We start from the raw sequence: 13,685 nt of genomic DNA, 5'->3' as shown, positions 1-13,685 counted from the left end.
TTCCGCGGGGGAGTGATTTGTAACATGGTACGGCGCAGACAAGAACGCCTGCGAAAGAAGAAGACGAAGACGGTGGCTGTTGGCGCTCGCGCTTGCTCGGCTTGGAGCGCTGATCGCTTCAGCTGTGGCAATCTTTTAATAAACGCGTTACTGTCTCAACGTTAAACGCATACCATCAAGGTCTTTAAAATTGCGTATCTATGTATTTTCTGTTAAAGGAACACACCGCCTAATGCTTACCTAGTGATGTTGCGCCTCAGATATGCGTAATGTTTGCTTTTTGATGAACAATGTACACAAGTATGAACCTAGTCAGCCGTTCACGATGGCTGGCCCTTGGGCAAGTGGTTCAACTTTGGCCGAGTGGTTGAATCGAGGGACGTGCCGACAAACAGAAAGACAGACAGAAGGACAGACAGAAAGACAGACCAAAATTTCTGCGTTTAAGTTCCCCAAGAAAGACTATCGTCTTTAAAAGCGCCCGTTAGCAATCCCTGAAGGTATACCTAGCAGCCAGAGTGATTATTCTAGGTTTATCCTCGTCACCGTCTTTCGTAAAAGCATCCTGCCTTCCCCATAAAAATTAGGCTTGGTATTTCTTTGCTTTTCGCGGCACTCGTTCGGACGTTACCAGCAACGCATGTACAGGAAAAGTGCTCAGCGTAACTCGTGGAAATCCTGGCGTGCTCTACTGCACATTGAGATTTACGAGCCGTCCGTCGCGGGCGTGTTGGCCCGTAAAGGAGACGCGAGCTCGCTCATCGCGTGGCGATATGAGCGTCTGGGGAACCATCACACGGACGCTATTCCAACGACAAGCTCGGAAACGCTACGTTCCGCTTCTCTGTTCCCGAAATGACTAGCGAGCGACGCACGCCGACGAAGTGGCGGTAAACCTCAGAAGTCATTGCTCCGTAGCACGTTGCGGTGTCTGCGCTTCCAAACAGTTCAACCTGCCTCCGAAGCAAGCGCTTAACGCCGCTGCGCAACAGAACTCTACGGAACATATATAAGACGATATGACTGATCCGTCTGTATGCAGCTTGGGAACAAAAAGAACAATATCTTTATGTTCGAATCAACAGCTCTTTCTTGCGTGTTTATATATCGATGGTGGTGGGCAGGCGGCTGTCGTAAGATAACTACTTGAGCTAACGAGCCAAATTATGTTGCATGACAAGAAAGAAACAACGTTGCTTTCGGGGAACTTATGAACGACCAGCCTACTGAAATGCTGCGTATGTCATTCCAATAATACCATATGTTTCCATTCGGAATCCATGTTTTCCGTATGTTTTCTGTATATTTCTATGTGAATATTGCGGAACATATGAAAACATTGGTATTATTAAAGCAGTGTTCCTTCTTATCACTTGGAGTGGCCTTCTCAAATGCCTATTCGTTTATTATTGGAATGGCTGAGAGCCCGTCATGTGAAGTCTGCGGGTTCAGCGAAACAGTCGCACACTTTCTCTGTGAGTGCACCCGCTTCAACTCCGAAAGAGCGGCCCTCTCAGCACCATTAGGCCAGCTGGACAACCGCCCTCTCACGGAGAACGAAATCGTAGTGCCCTGGCCTACCCGGTCTTCAGCACGAGCCGCTCTGAGGGCGTTGTTGCGGTTTCCGCAAGCAACCGGACTCAATGTCAAACTGTGACTGTTGGCACAAAATGTTGCTGTGTAGTACATGGAGTACGGTCATGACTTTGCTTTTAAATGCGGAGCATTTCTTAGTCGCACCTGCGGCGTCGGCGGCGCTTTCCACACCCCCATTGCGCATACTCGGCTCGTCTCGTGCCGCAGCAAGCCTCTCCTCTCCCTCCCTCCCTCTCCTCCTCCCTCCCTTCCTCCTCTCCCTCGAACGCGGGCGGTGTGTAAATAAGCGGCGGAGCGCGCGTTCCGAATTCAGTCAAGGGCGTCTTTACTTGGCTTTCGCTTGACTTGTCGCTTTGCTTGACTCGAGTAGATGCGATGGAAGCAACAGTACCTTCAATCAGCGTCCCACCACTCGTTGAAGGCAGCGTCACCCCACCCTCACCGTCGTCGGCGTCAACAACAGGAAGCAACGCAGAAGACAAGGCTGCGAAGAGACGAGCATACGACGCTGAACGCAAGCGTTTGAAGCGAGCTGCGGACCCGGAATTTCGTGCACGCTGGAGCCGTTCAAGTCGTACTTGGTGTGCGCATCGTGTAACAATTAAGCATTCCCAAACCATACCCAATTACGCAACATTCACGTGATACCCCCACCACTCTGCGACGCATTTACTCGAGGTCCCCCCGTGGGAAGATGTGGGCGACTTTTTTGTTGATGTTGTATTTTGTCGCGTGCTGTAGTCATATCTTGTGTTCTTCTTCTTCTTCTTTTTTTAACACGAAAGTGTTTTATGCTGGGGTCCACCAAGACTTCAGTGACGTAATTCCGTCACGGAAATGACGTCGAAAAATTTACACGATCCAGATGGCAAAGAAAAAAAGTTCCGCCAACGGGCATCGAACCCACGACCGCTCGGTCCGCAACAACAGATGCCGGGCACGACGCTATCCATTGCGCCACGGCCACAGACTCTAAAGGTTTTACAAAAGCGCCTTTTATATCTACCACTCTGCCGGTCGGCGGGGTGGTGTTGCCTTCTGGGAGCGGTAAAGTAATTCGTCATTACTGTGACCTCCGCGATTAGCACCTGCAAGGCGTTAGATGTCCGTCCCATTCGGCGCGTTTTCAATAGAAGTTCAATTTTGTCAATGCCTTAACACACCACGAGGTGGCGACCTTAGCCCTAGCGTCGTAAAAGCGTCGGCCTCGCTCACAGTATCACACTAATCCAAACCAAAAAATTGGCCGCGTATCTGCGTGCTCCGCTGCAAATGTCGTCTGAAGACAATAGAAGAGGCGCTGCGGGAGATATGGACACCATCTGACAATACGTCAGGAAACATAAGTGCCGTGTTGCAGGCTGGTAGTCCCGGCGCAGCAGCAGGCGAAGACCGGCGGTGACCAACACGACCGGCGGGGACGCCAGCTAGCCCGAACACGCGGTTTGGCGCGAAGCGCTGAAGCAGAAGAAACGTCCGCACTCAACGAGTACTCTCCACAGACTCTTTTATTTACACGTCGCCTGGGTAAAACAGGAATGCCAGAGCGGCGTCCCATGGCATTCGTACAGTGCAATACAGAACCGAAACCGAAACACAAGACTGAGCTCGTGCAGAGTGCACGGAGGAAGGCAAGTTTCAGCGCAGTCGCATTTTCAGCGCAGCTTAAGAAACTAGGGTCTTTAGAACTACGTATGTATGCATTTTCTATTAAAGAAACACACTACCTAATACTTACCTAGTGATGTTGCGCCTCAGATATGCGTAATGTTGGTTTTTTGATCGACAATGTACACAAGTATGAACCTAGTCAGCCGTTCATGATGGCTGGCCCTTGCGCAAGTGGTTCAACTTTGGCCGAGTAGCTGAATCGAGTGACGTGCCGACAAACAGAAAGACAGACAGACAGACCAAAATTTCTCCGTTCAAGTATCCCAAGGAAGACTATCGTCTTTAAAATAGCTCTGCGACGCGCGCCTGCCTCACCTGGCTGTAACACCGCGTTCCCCGCTCACGCGCTCGCCCCGAGAAAATTCGCGGCCGGGCTACCGGGGTGGCACGACGCGCTTTGTGTTTCCCTCTAGTCCGGCCGTAGTGTTCAATCACATTTTGACATGCCGCGGGATGGCGACCAAGTTCTGCGTCCAATATGCAACGCTCTCCTGGCTATCACCCTTCGTTCTCTGATAACGCTTTCACCGTTAACTACTACAGCTACCACAAGGGTTTGTTTAATCATTTGACATGGACGTTAGTCGTGGGGATGGAGATGTACCACCAATCATCAAAGTGGGTGCATCCACGTTAAACGGTGCTATAGATGCAAGACGTCAGTATACATTGTGCCAAACTCTCTTATATCAATACACAGTAAACACTCAGTTACTTTTGTAAGGGCACGCTTTACTTTCATGTTATTCCCATTCCTATGACGGAGTGATCAACCATCTTTTTATTCTTTTACATCCCATTTCCCCTTCCCACGTGCAGGGTAGCAAACCGGAGAATTCTTCTGGTTAACCTCCCTGTCTTTCCTTTCTCTCTCGCTCAATGTGATCTCCAAACTGTAAGCAACCTAAAATTATTTAATGTCTCTCCGCTTGAGTGTCGAACTTCGATGTGTTGTGTTGTGTGCGTTATACTTGGGCTAGTATACTTGAGAACTCAGCAAGAACAATCGGAGCCATTGCGTTTTTTCTCAGTTTTCTTTTTCGCTTTTAATTATCTTCACAACCAACGGCGCACCACTATTTGCTAGGTTCAACCCATGTATTAGGGGTGAAGCTCCTCTTAGTCTAACCTTGTCACGTCTCCGTTGTCTGGCGTAACCACCTTTGCAAACTGCCCACTACTTCGTCTTTGCAAACATCCCACTACGACCCATCACCGATCCTTTGCAAACTGCCCACTACTTCGTCTTTGGAAACATCCCACTACGATCCATCACCGATCCATTACTTCACCGACTTAAAGCCGTTATAATGAAGGGGGAACGGAAGCCACCTTTGCAAACTGCCCCCTACTTTCGTCTTCGCAAACATACCACTACGACCCATCACCTGATCCATCACTTCACCGACCATAAAGCCGTTATAATGAAAAGGGGACGGAAGCCACGTCTAGTTACCAATTACGATTAATTTCTTGTATAAATATATACAGTGTTTGTCACGTCTTTGATGATGTACTGGGCTATCGCTTTGATTACTGCTGGGCGAAACCACTGAAGATTTCACCGTGTAACCATGATTGCTTCAGGATCTTCGCCCAAGCTCTTCATCATTCACCCGTGGATATGCTGTGAATTTTTCTTTCCGACTGCTATTTTTGACTAATGACGCAACTTCGATTACCGGAACCTGTAGGCCATCAAGACGGCTTCGCCACACAAAGGCCAATTATGCAGTGAAGCGCGCTTTACAAAGCGATACAAATAAAGATTTTAAGCAAGGAGGTTATCTATCTTGCGTTTCAAATATCCAGATGTTACATATGGGTTACACTTTGGCGACATAATTTAAACTGTCGTTTGCGGTGGTGGTTAGAAGAATTCATGTGGAAGCACCCCATTCACTCGCTTCTTGATGCGACTAGCATCAAACCTACTCTCTCCTTCTATAGCTAAACAATTTCTCAGGCTCAGGTCACTAGATAGTTTATGGCCTACTTCAGGGGTCATAGGCGTACGCAGGTCTCCTCATTAGGGGGGGCGAAGGTTCATCGCAGCGCCCCCCACCCTAAAAAGTCCATCTATGGGGCAGATTTTGCGCCCCCCCCCCCTCTTAGGTGACTAGAAGGGTCAATGTACGGGGCAGATTTTGCGCCCCCCCCCCTCTTAGATGATTAGGGGGGGGGGGGCGGCCGCCCCCCTCTGCCCCCCCCCTCTGCGCACGCCTATGTCAGGGGTCTCACGCTCACCACAGCTAGCGCGCCGCAGTCACGAAATTTTGTCCCACAACGGCCGAAGAGGGGGGGGGGGGAAGAGAGAGTTTGAACAAAATGTCCCCTAACGTTGCTATTGGAAAGGAGGCCTTTTCCATATCTCATATATGGGTGACTTCAGGTTTCGAAAAACTTATCGAAACTGATCTCCACAATGACTAAAATCTGGACGCCGATTCTGCAAAATCGAGTCTTCATTCCACGCTGATGTTTCAACTCATAGTGACCCCATGAGGTGCCTCAGGGAAAAAAATGCTTGAGGCCAGTCTCATCTCTGTAGCTTACCCGAACAAAGTGCTGCTACTTGCAATAGGCGAGCAAATACTATTTAGCAAAGTCACTAAACATTATTCCTTGTGAAGCCACGGGCCGCAAGCGAAAGGTCCGCGGGCCGCGTGTTTGAGACCCTGGCCTTCTGGTTACTGCGTGGGCTGCTCTGTGGGAGGAACTAGATTCTAAATCAGCAACGGCACCAACTTGAATCACGTAACGTGTGTTACTTTCTATGTGCCGATCGTATATTAACAAACACCAGACAAATTCGAAGGTGTGTTGGCAGTTCCTTACATCTATCGTGGAGAAAATCGCAGGAGTGTACACGATCATGCAGGCCGATCTAGCGAGTAGCATTTATTTCGCACACTAGAAAATAAATAGGGAAAGAGTAACACTCAGTGCTTAGATAAGATATCAAGTCTGTATTTTATGCACAGGAACTCGGCATAATAAACATCACTCCACCTAGCGTTCCATGCAGCGTTTCCCCATTGTGAAAGGATCTGCTTCGGAAGATGTCACCGCTCTTGTCATGATACACAGAACACCTCTTGAATATCTAAGCAACCGTATGGCCTCTAGCGAGAAATGGTGATGCAAAACGACTATTGTTCTAGCTATACATGCACGTCGCCCCGACAGCCACAGATTGGAGATAGCGTCACGTAGAATATGTATCTTGTTCTGTCCCTATGAAGAAACAGGAGAGCTGTCATATACCATGTCGTTCGCTCAACATACTGCCAAGAGAATCTCGCCAGTGAATTCTTCACCTCAGACATAGGGACGGCTTGCATTTCTTCACGAAGAAACTGCATGACCCAAGTTGTTAGCTGCCTACTGTCTAGCGGGAAATGATAGAATAAGTATTTGTCAGATTCTCTGCTGCCTGTTTTATAAGCACCCGCTGCATAACGAAAGCCAAAGATCTATGCCGCACTCTTGTGGACAATACAGGTTCGAGCAGCGGAACTCAAATAACGAGGGACTCTCGTAGACCGTTGAAAAAGGACTATCAAACATGTGTTCTTAAAATGTGACCAATACATTGCCTTCGGTTCGTTCATAAGAACAACGTCTTTTATGCAAATGTTCACGTTAGTGGCACCGGCTGGGAGCGCGCGTTATACAGAAAATAAGAGCTAGTGTAAATCAACGTTGTCGGTTTTTGGCAGGTATATGACAGACATTGAAGGACTTGCTTGTATTGTGACTCTTCCTTTCGCTGGGCCAAGTTCCCCAATAATGAACTCAATTTTCACCGGCTCGACTAATTTCCTTCTTCGTCGTCACAACCACGCGACGTGCGTGACGTGAAAATATGCACAAATGATACAAGCCTGACTTTTGTTACTTAAATTCGCAGGGCAAAAATACCTGCCTATATATATCCATGAAAAAGTTGCTTTAAGCGACAGCATATCAGGATAGACATTTTTGCGTTTTATATAAAAACCACATTACGTTGTTTCCGTATCAGTGCTTGATTGTTGCTGATCCGTAAGGAAAATGCAAATCACTGTGTTATCTGTCTACACTTCCGACGTACAGTGGGGCACGCCGTAAAACATTTGAGCAAGAAGAAGCTCAACAAAAACGAGAAGAACGACAACAACAACAAAAGACCGGCATGTCTCGTATACGCGAAAGAAACATATGAACCTTGCACAAAAAGAAAGAAAGAGATGTTTTTAAAAAAATTCTTATGAAATTTCGGGGCCTATAAGCCCTTTTTCATCTCATTTTGGCGCCTGAACACGATTACACTGATTCCTTGCATGTCTAATTTATTTCGTTGATTCATTTTATTCGTGTTATACATTTATCCGTCATTTGATTGACGGGGATAAAACCGGAGAAAGACGCCGCATTGATTTTGCGGATAGAATAAAAAAAGCAAGAGATAGGGGATTGAATATGAAAGAAATTAAAAAGAAACGCGAAGAAAAAGAAAAGACGTTAGAGGAAGAAAAGTGATGGGCAAAAGTTGGAATTTAAATCCGATGGATAGTAGGAAGGACGGAGAGGGATGAAAATGAGAATTCAGAACTGAACTTCGAAATGCGGCGAGCTAAGCTGAAGTATAGGGTGGTTCCTGGCCCGATGCAAACGGAAACGAAAAATTAACACGAAGCACATGAGATCTTTGAAAAACGGAACGTCTCTTCCTGCAATGCAAGGAAAATTGTGATTGCGATTCGTCTGAAGAGAAAAAAAAGAGAGAGAAACAGAAATTAAATTGGTTGCTCGTCGACCTTCTTAAGATTTGAAGGCTCGCAGCTTTCCTTTGTTATTTTACTAGTAATATTTTTTGGTCGCGTCGCAGTTCTCCTGTTCCAACATAAGCTAATTCAAGCGATACCTCGCCGGTTTGTTTGACGATGTTTAAAAGTTACAAGACTTCTAGCCAATAATAAAAAATCATTAGCGTTGTCTATGGCGTGCAAGAAAACAAAAATATCGAAGAAGCTTTTAGTGAGAGTCTTCAGAAACGCAGCTTAGGCTTAACTTTACTATATGAAATCCTTCTTTAACATTATTCCTGTTTTATCTCTCATGTGTCTCGTGGCTTTTTCATAACGCAAAAGACATCGGGTCCACTGAGAGAGCGCGAGAGAGATAGAGAGAGCTGAAGAGAACCTGGAAGACGCAGATGGAAGAAGAGAACTCTCCTTGTAAAGTTTCAGTGGAGAACAGAGAAGCGGCAGAATATAGTGTCCGAACGAAACAGAAGTGCCGAGCAAAACCATTGACTTTCCGTGCACCTGCTCAAAATAAACATTCTCGGCGTAGCATCATAATTAATGGCAGTCAAAGATAAACGCAGTTTCGCAAAATCTTTTTCGCAGGAATAGTAATTGCCTTGAAAGTAATGCAGCATTGGTTATGACCATATCAAGTTCCAATTAATCTAGGTCGACCGGTCCGGCGGCCTTTTTCCCGTTTTATGAAATAGCGACTCTAAAAGATGAAGGGAAGCCATGACCTGAACAGCTAAGTCATTACCCTTTTGCTTATTGCATTGCTACGGCATGCCGTATGTGTGTGCATTTTGGTCGTTTTCGCAGCGTGAGATTTATAATAAAAACAGATGTTTCAGTTTTAGTCAATCTGCGAAAATTAATTATCTGTGCAGAACTCATTTCTTAAGGCAGTATTGTCTGCCCTGTATCTCTCGCACACAGCCACTATTAGCTCCGTTTTCTGTGGAATGCTCCCTAGCTGAATACTGTCTTGAATTGAGTGCTCTCTTCCACTTCAAATTTTTGCGTTATACGTACGTGCAAACGAATTGGCTTCTTCAGCACCATGAAGATTCATTCACGTAAACTTCCATATTTACAGCGCGAGACGACATCACAGAGAAAAAGGCACGCAAGCACATGTGCACAGAGCGCTGACTGAAAATTGAATTTTTTAAAGAAACCAGCAAGCGGTTTATACCCACTGGAAACCAGAAAAAACGCACAAGAAACAAGCGTCAAATTTCACAATCGAGGTACATGGTTTCTTTTTGGGACAATGCTACTGAGAGTGCCTCACTATTGGCACTGCTACTGAAGGTACCAATCAAGTACCTTGATTGTGAAATTTGACCCATGTTTGTTTTCTGTCAGCACTAATGCTCCGTCCGCGCACGTTTCTTAACATCGTGGTTTAGCGCTAAAAAAAAGACAGACAAATGTGAGAGATAGGACAGGCGCTCACATGTGTCTGTCTTTTTTTTAGCGCTAAACCACGATGTTAAGTACTCACCAACTCGCCCAACAACAAGTTCTTATTAAGCACGTTTCTTGTACGTTTTTTCTGGTCTCCAGTTGGTATAAAACGTTTGCTAGTTTCAATAAAATTTCATTTGTCAGTCAGCGCTCTATGTGTCTTGTGTGCCTTTTTTTCTATGGTGTCGTCTCGCGCTCTAAATATGGAAGCAAAAACACACTCACTAAACATACTGTTTTGTGGAACTTCACATCAACTGTGTGAAAGTTGTTTCTATTTTGCGCGTGTCGTTTAGTATGTGGCATGTGAAATACAATAAAACATAATTATGTCACTTAAAACCGCGTAGTAGTGCGCGTCCTTCTATTTCTTCCCGTTGTCATGCCTATATTTCTCAAGTTTCACACAGCATGTGTTTTTTGTTGCCTGTGAAGTCAGGTCACGGTATCGAATCCGGGCCGCGTCGGCCGCGTTTCGATGAACACAAAATGCTTCAGACCCGTGTGCTTAGATTTAGGCGCACGTTAAAGAACCCCAGGTGGCCGAAATCTCCGGAGCCTCCCACTGCGGCTTCTCGTAGAATCATAGCGTGGTTTTGGGTCGTAGAACACGCCAAATTATTATATTACTGCGCCAGTGAAGTTCTTAATTTTTTATTGTTTTCGGCGTAGGCAAACAGAGCGATAAAGTGAGCATTCAAAAAACAGGTCACACATTTTTGCTATCTTACACTGGGACAGGGGGGACGGGTTGGTGGGAGGCTGTTTATGAATGCATGGAGTGTGCAAAATGCTGACTGGTCAAAAGAAGAAGACGCCAATGAAAGAACCAGAGGTGCAGCTCTGCCACGATACTAGAATTTCAGAAGGCAGGAAACTATACAGAAGAAACCTTCGCGCAAACATTTGCAGGCGGCGAAGAACGCAAGCAACGTCAGGCTATAGTACGCCTGCACAACAACGACCAAGAGTTCTCACTCTGAGCTCACGGACATAAAAAAGAGAAGGCAATTATGGCGCCAAGAAGGAACGAAACAAGCAACAACAAGGATAGAGGTTGCCAGAAAAGCGAATCAATAAACATTTCGTCCTCAGCAACGCAAACAGAAAATGAGGCGCGAAGGAACACAGAAACAACGGACTCCATCCTCTCTGCGTACGCAGCTGTCTCAGACAGCTGGGAACTGGAAAAGATTTTCGTTTTGCTGTTGCTTCTCGGATTAGCGCTTCAGATTCGGAACTTTCCTCTGTTTTTCTTTCAGCGAGGTGAAGGAGATCGGCTCGAGCTGAACTCCTGACTTGCTCCGTATCGCTCCCATTATCTTTTGTGCGTGAACATATCTGTAAGACGACTGCACAGATGTTGCTTCTTTTCCGCGTCACGACCATAAGTTTCCCTCATAACGAGGTAGGTGGTGTGAGCTTGTTACTGTTCCGGAGCAACAAATGATACTTGGCCAGGTATGTTCTTACCTGGAGGTTCTTCCGGTATGCGGCAGGTGTTTTCGAAGGTTGACGTCCAAAGTGGGCATCATCTACTTTATAACAAACACTTCGTTCAGAGTTCCTCCAGGCTAACCTGCATTACTTGCTTCTGTCTTTCATTTGCTCATACGAAAAATGCGATTGAAAAGGTTTACTAAAGTTATGTTTGGATAAAGCTGAGGCTACTTTATGGGGAAACAATACAAGTATCCGAAATCGAGCGAAATATTAGAGAAGCAGGTCATTTCTCTCCTGAGTCATCGAATCATTGATTCATAGAGAGTATCGCTAGAGAGAAGTTCGGAAACTTATATCTTTGGTTTTATTTCATTTGTTTTCTTCATTCTTTTCGTATTGAAATAAAAGTAAATGAAGGAGTTCCCGCTATTTTGTAGCGGTGGCTATCTGTTTTCACCTAATTAATATTATAAGTAAAAATCTATTAAAGAAAAAAAGAATATTTCATGGATTTGGTGAGCTTAAAATACTTCTTTATAAAATAATCAATCTCACATTTATTTTTACAAGTAAGAAATCAGAAGACAAACAAAAACACATGTTAAAGGTGGTTTAAGCTGAAGGGCGCACGTAGGTAACTTTCTTTATCTGAAGCTATTGCACTTAATATGTGCAGCTATTATATGTGCCTCATATCTAGTTAATCCTGTATTCTGCATAATTAGTTCATCGCTTTCAAGGCACAATAAATGGCGAGTTTATTGAGTAGTTTTTAATCCTGCTAAAGGAAGAAGCCGTCTATAGATACTCAATGCTCCTGCTTGGAGAAACTACGTGGAAAATAATAGTCTCTTTGTGTGAACAGCTGTGCACTTATTTTATGAAAAAAAAACATGGCTGATCCCTCCGTCATAGGAATCGGTGTAGCACGAAAGTGAAACGTGTCTACACAGAATTAGTGCTCATTGTGTAGTGATATATGAGAGCTTGTACAATGTCTATTACTCTTTGGCAGCTATAGCGCCGTATGGCTGGATGCACCCATGCTGACGCCTAGTTCGTAGAGGTTCATAGCCTGAGCCGCAAACGCGTGCGTACCGCTGGCCTCTGTATCGCACCGCCAAGGCACGAAATTCGCCCGTCCAAATCATGTCCCTTCTGCAGCGCATGTCCTTTCTGTAACGCGTATTGCAGCAGTTTTGTTAGTCGGTGCTCTCGCAATCGAAGTAGTCGGCGGCGAAATCGCGTTGGTGCATTAGGAAGCTGCACTACTCCAACGAGCCGGCGCACGCTGACACGAAGCGAAAGGCAAAGAACGTAACTGCGTGTAGGGTGCCTCGGCGACGCCAGCTCGGCCAGTGTCTCTCGCTGACATCGAGACGCTTTAACAATGACCTCCGATATCGTGCGGAATCTCGGAGTAAGAGCTAGTAAGTGTCGATTGTGACACATTACTTCTTTTCGCCTCTCACAGACGGCGGCACCGCACCGGCCCGCCTAGAGTTACTGTATATGCTACCTTTAGGTAGCAGAGTTGCGCAGTAGGTCCGGCTAGCAACCACAGCTATACGGTGAAGTCGCACTTCGTTTTTGCAGGCGACATGCCTACCGTGTCGCCGATTAACATGTCAGGCGTGTCGAAGACCGGCGATAAACATCGGCTGTCGATGACAATTGTTAATTCAGTTCGCTGCCGCGGCGGCCTCGAGAAATACAAAAATTAGCCCGAGCGTCAGCTTCTCCGCAATGCATGGTTGCTAGCGGCGTTTGGAAGACAGATGCGCAACTCTGCTACCTAAAGGTAGCATATACAGTAACTCTAGGCCCGCCTATCTACACCGCCAACAGAGAGCACCGTGCGAGAGAGAATGTGTGAAAGATATAAGGCGCGTTCGTGAAGAGTCCAGTTCGTGAAGAGTCCAGCACCTGCAGAGATAGCTTAGTTGGTTTCGCGTCGGGCGCTTACCGTCGCGGCCGCAACATCGTGGGTTCGATTCCCAGCCGCGGGTCTTGGTTTTTTTTTTCTCACCCGTTGGCATCCATTTTATGAACGTCTTATCCAGTAACGGAAGTACTTGGTGGACCCCGGCATAAAACACTTTCGTGTTAAAAAGGCAATGTCGTGAAGGCTACATTCCAGATCGGAATGTGCCAATCAGATTACTCCTTAGCGTGTTACCTATTAGCGCGCTTCATATGTGCGTATCAAAACAAAATTATACAAAATGAATGGTCGCTCTGTGCAAACGCAGCAGGATTGAACACTTAAGCTGATTAACCGGATGCAGTCATTGTGGAATAAATAACAAATAAGAAATGTCCCAACTTAGTTATTTACTTGTTAAATAACATTTTCTGGCGCCTAAATAATATCGAGTAGCTTAAGGCCTAAGGCTTCCAGTCTTTCATGCTATCCACATTGAAGCCAAGCTTCTTATTCAGGCTATTGAGAGTTGTCACCAGCATAGGTCGGCAAACTCACTCATGAGTCGACTCACACTCAGACCATAGGGCCGTGAGTCTGAGTCTGATTTAGTCCGGGTGAGTAATATGTTGGTGAGCGAAAGTCCGAGTGAGTCCAGTTGAGGAAAATATTCGTGAGTCTGAGTCCAAGTGAGCCCTAAGCACAAAATATATTTCTGGAGTGAGTCTGAGTGAACTCCACGTTCTATTGCCGACCTATGGTCCTATCTACTAAACTTCGGCATT

The sequence above is a fragment of the Rhipicephalus sanguineus genome, chromosome 2 (assembly GCF_013339695.2).
Source record: "Rhipicephalus sanguineus isolate Rsan-2018 chromosome 2, BIME_Rsan_1.4, whole genome shotgun sequence".
NCBI lineage: Eukaryota > Metazoa > Arthropoda > Arachnida > Ixodida > Ixodidae > Rhipicephalus > Rhipicephalus sanguineus.
This window is presented reverse-complemented; position numbering follows the sequence as displayed.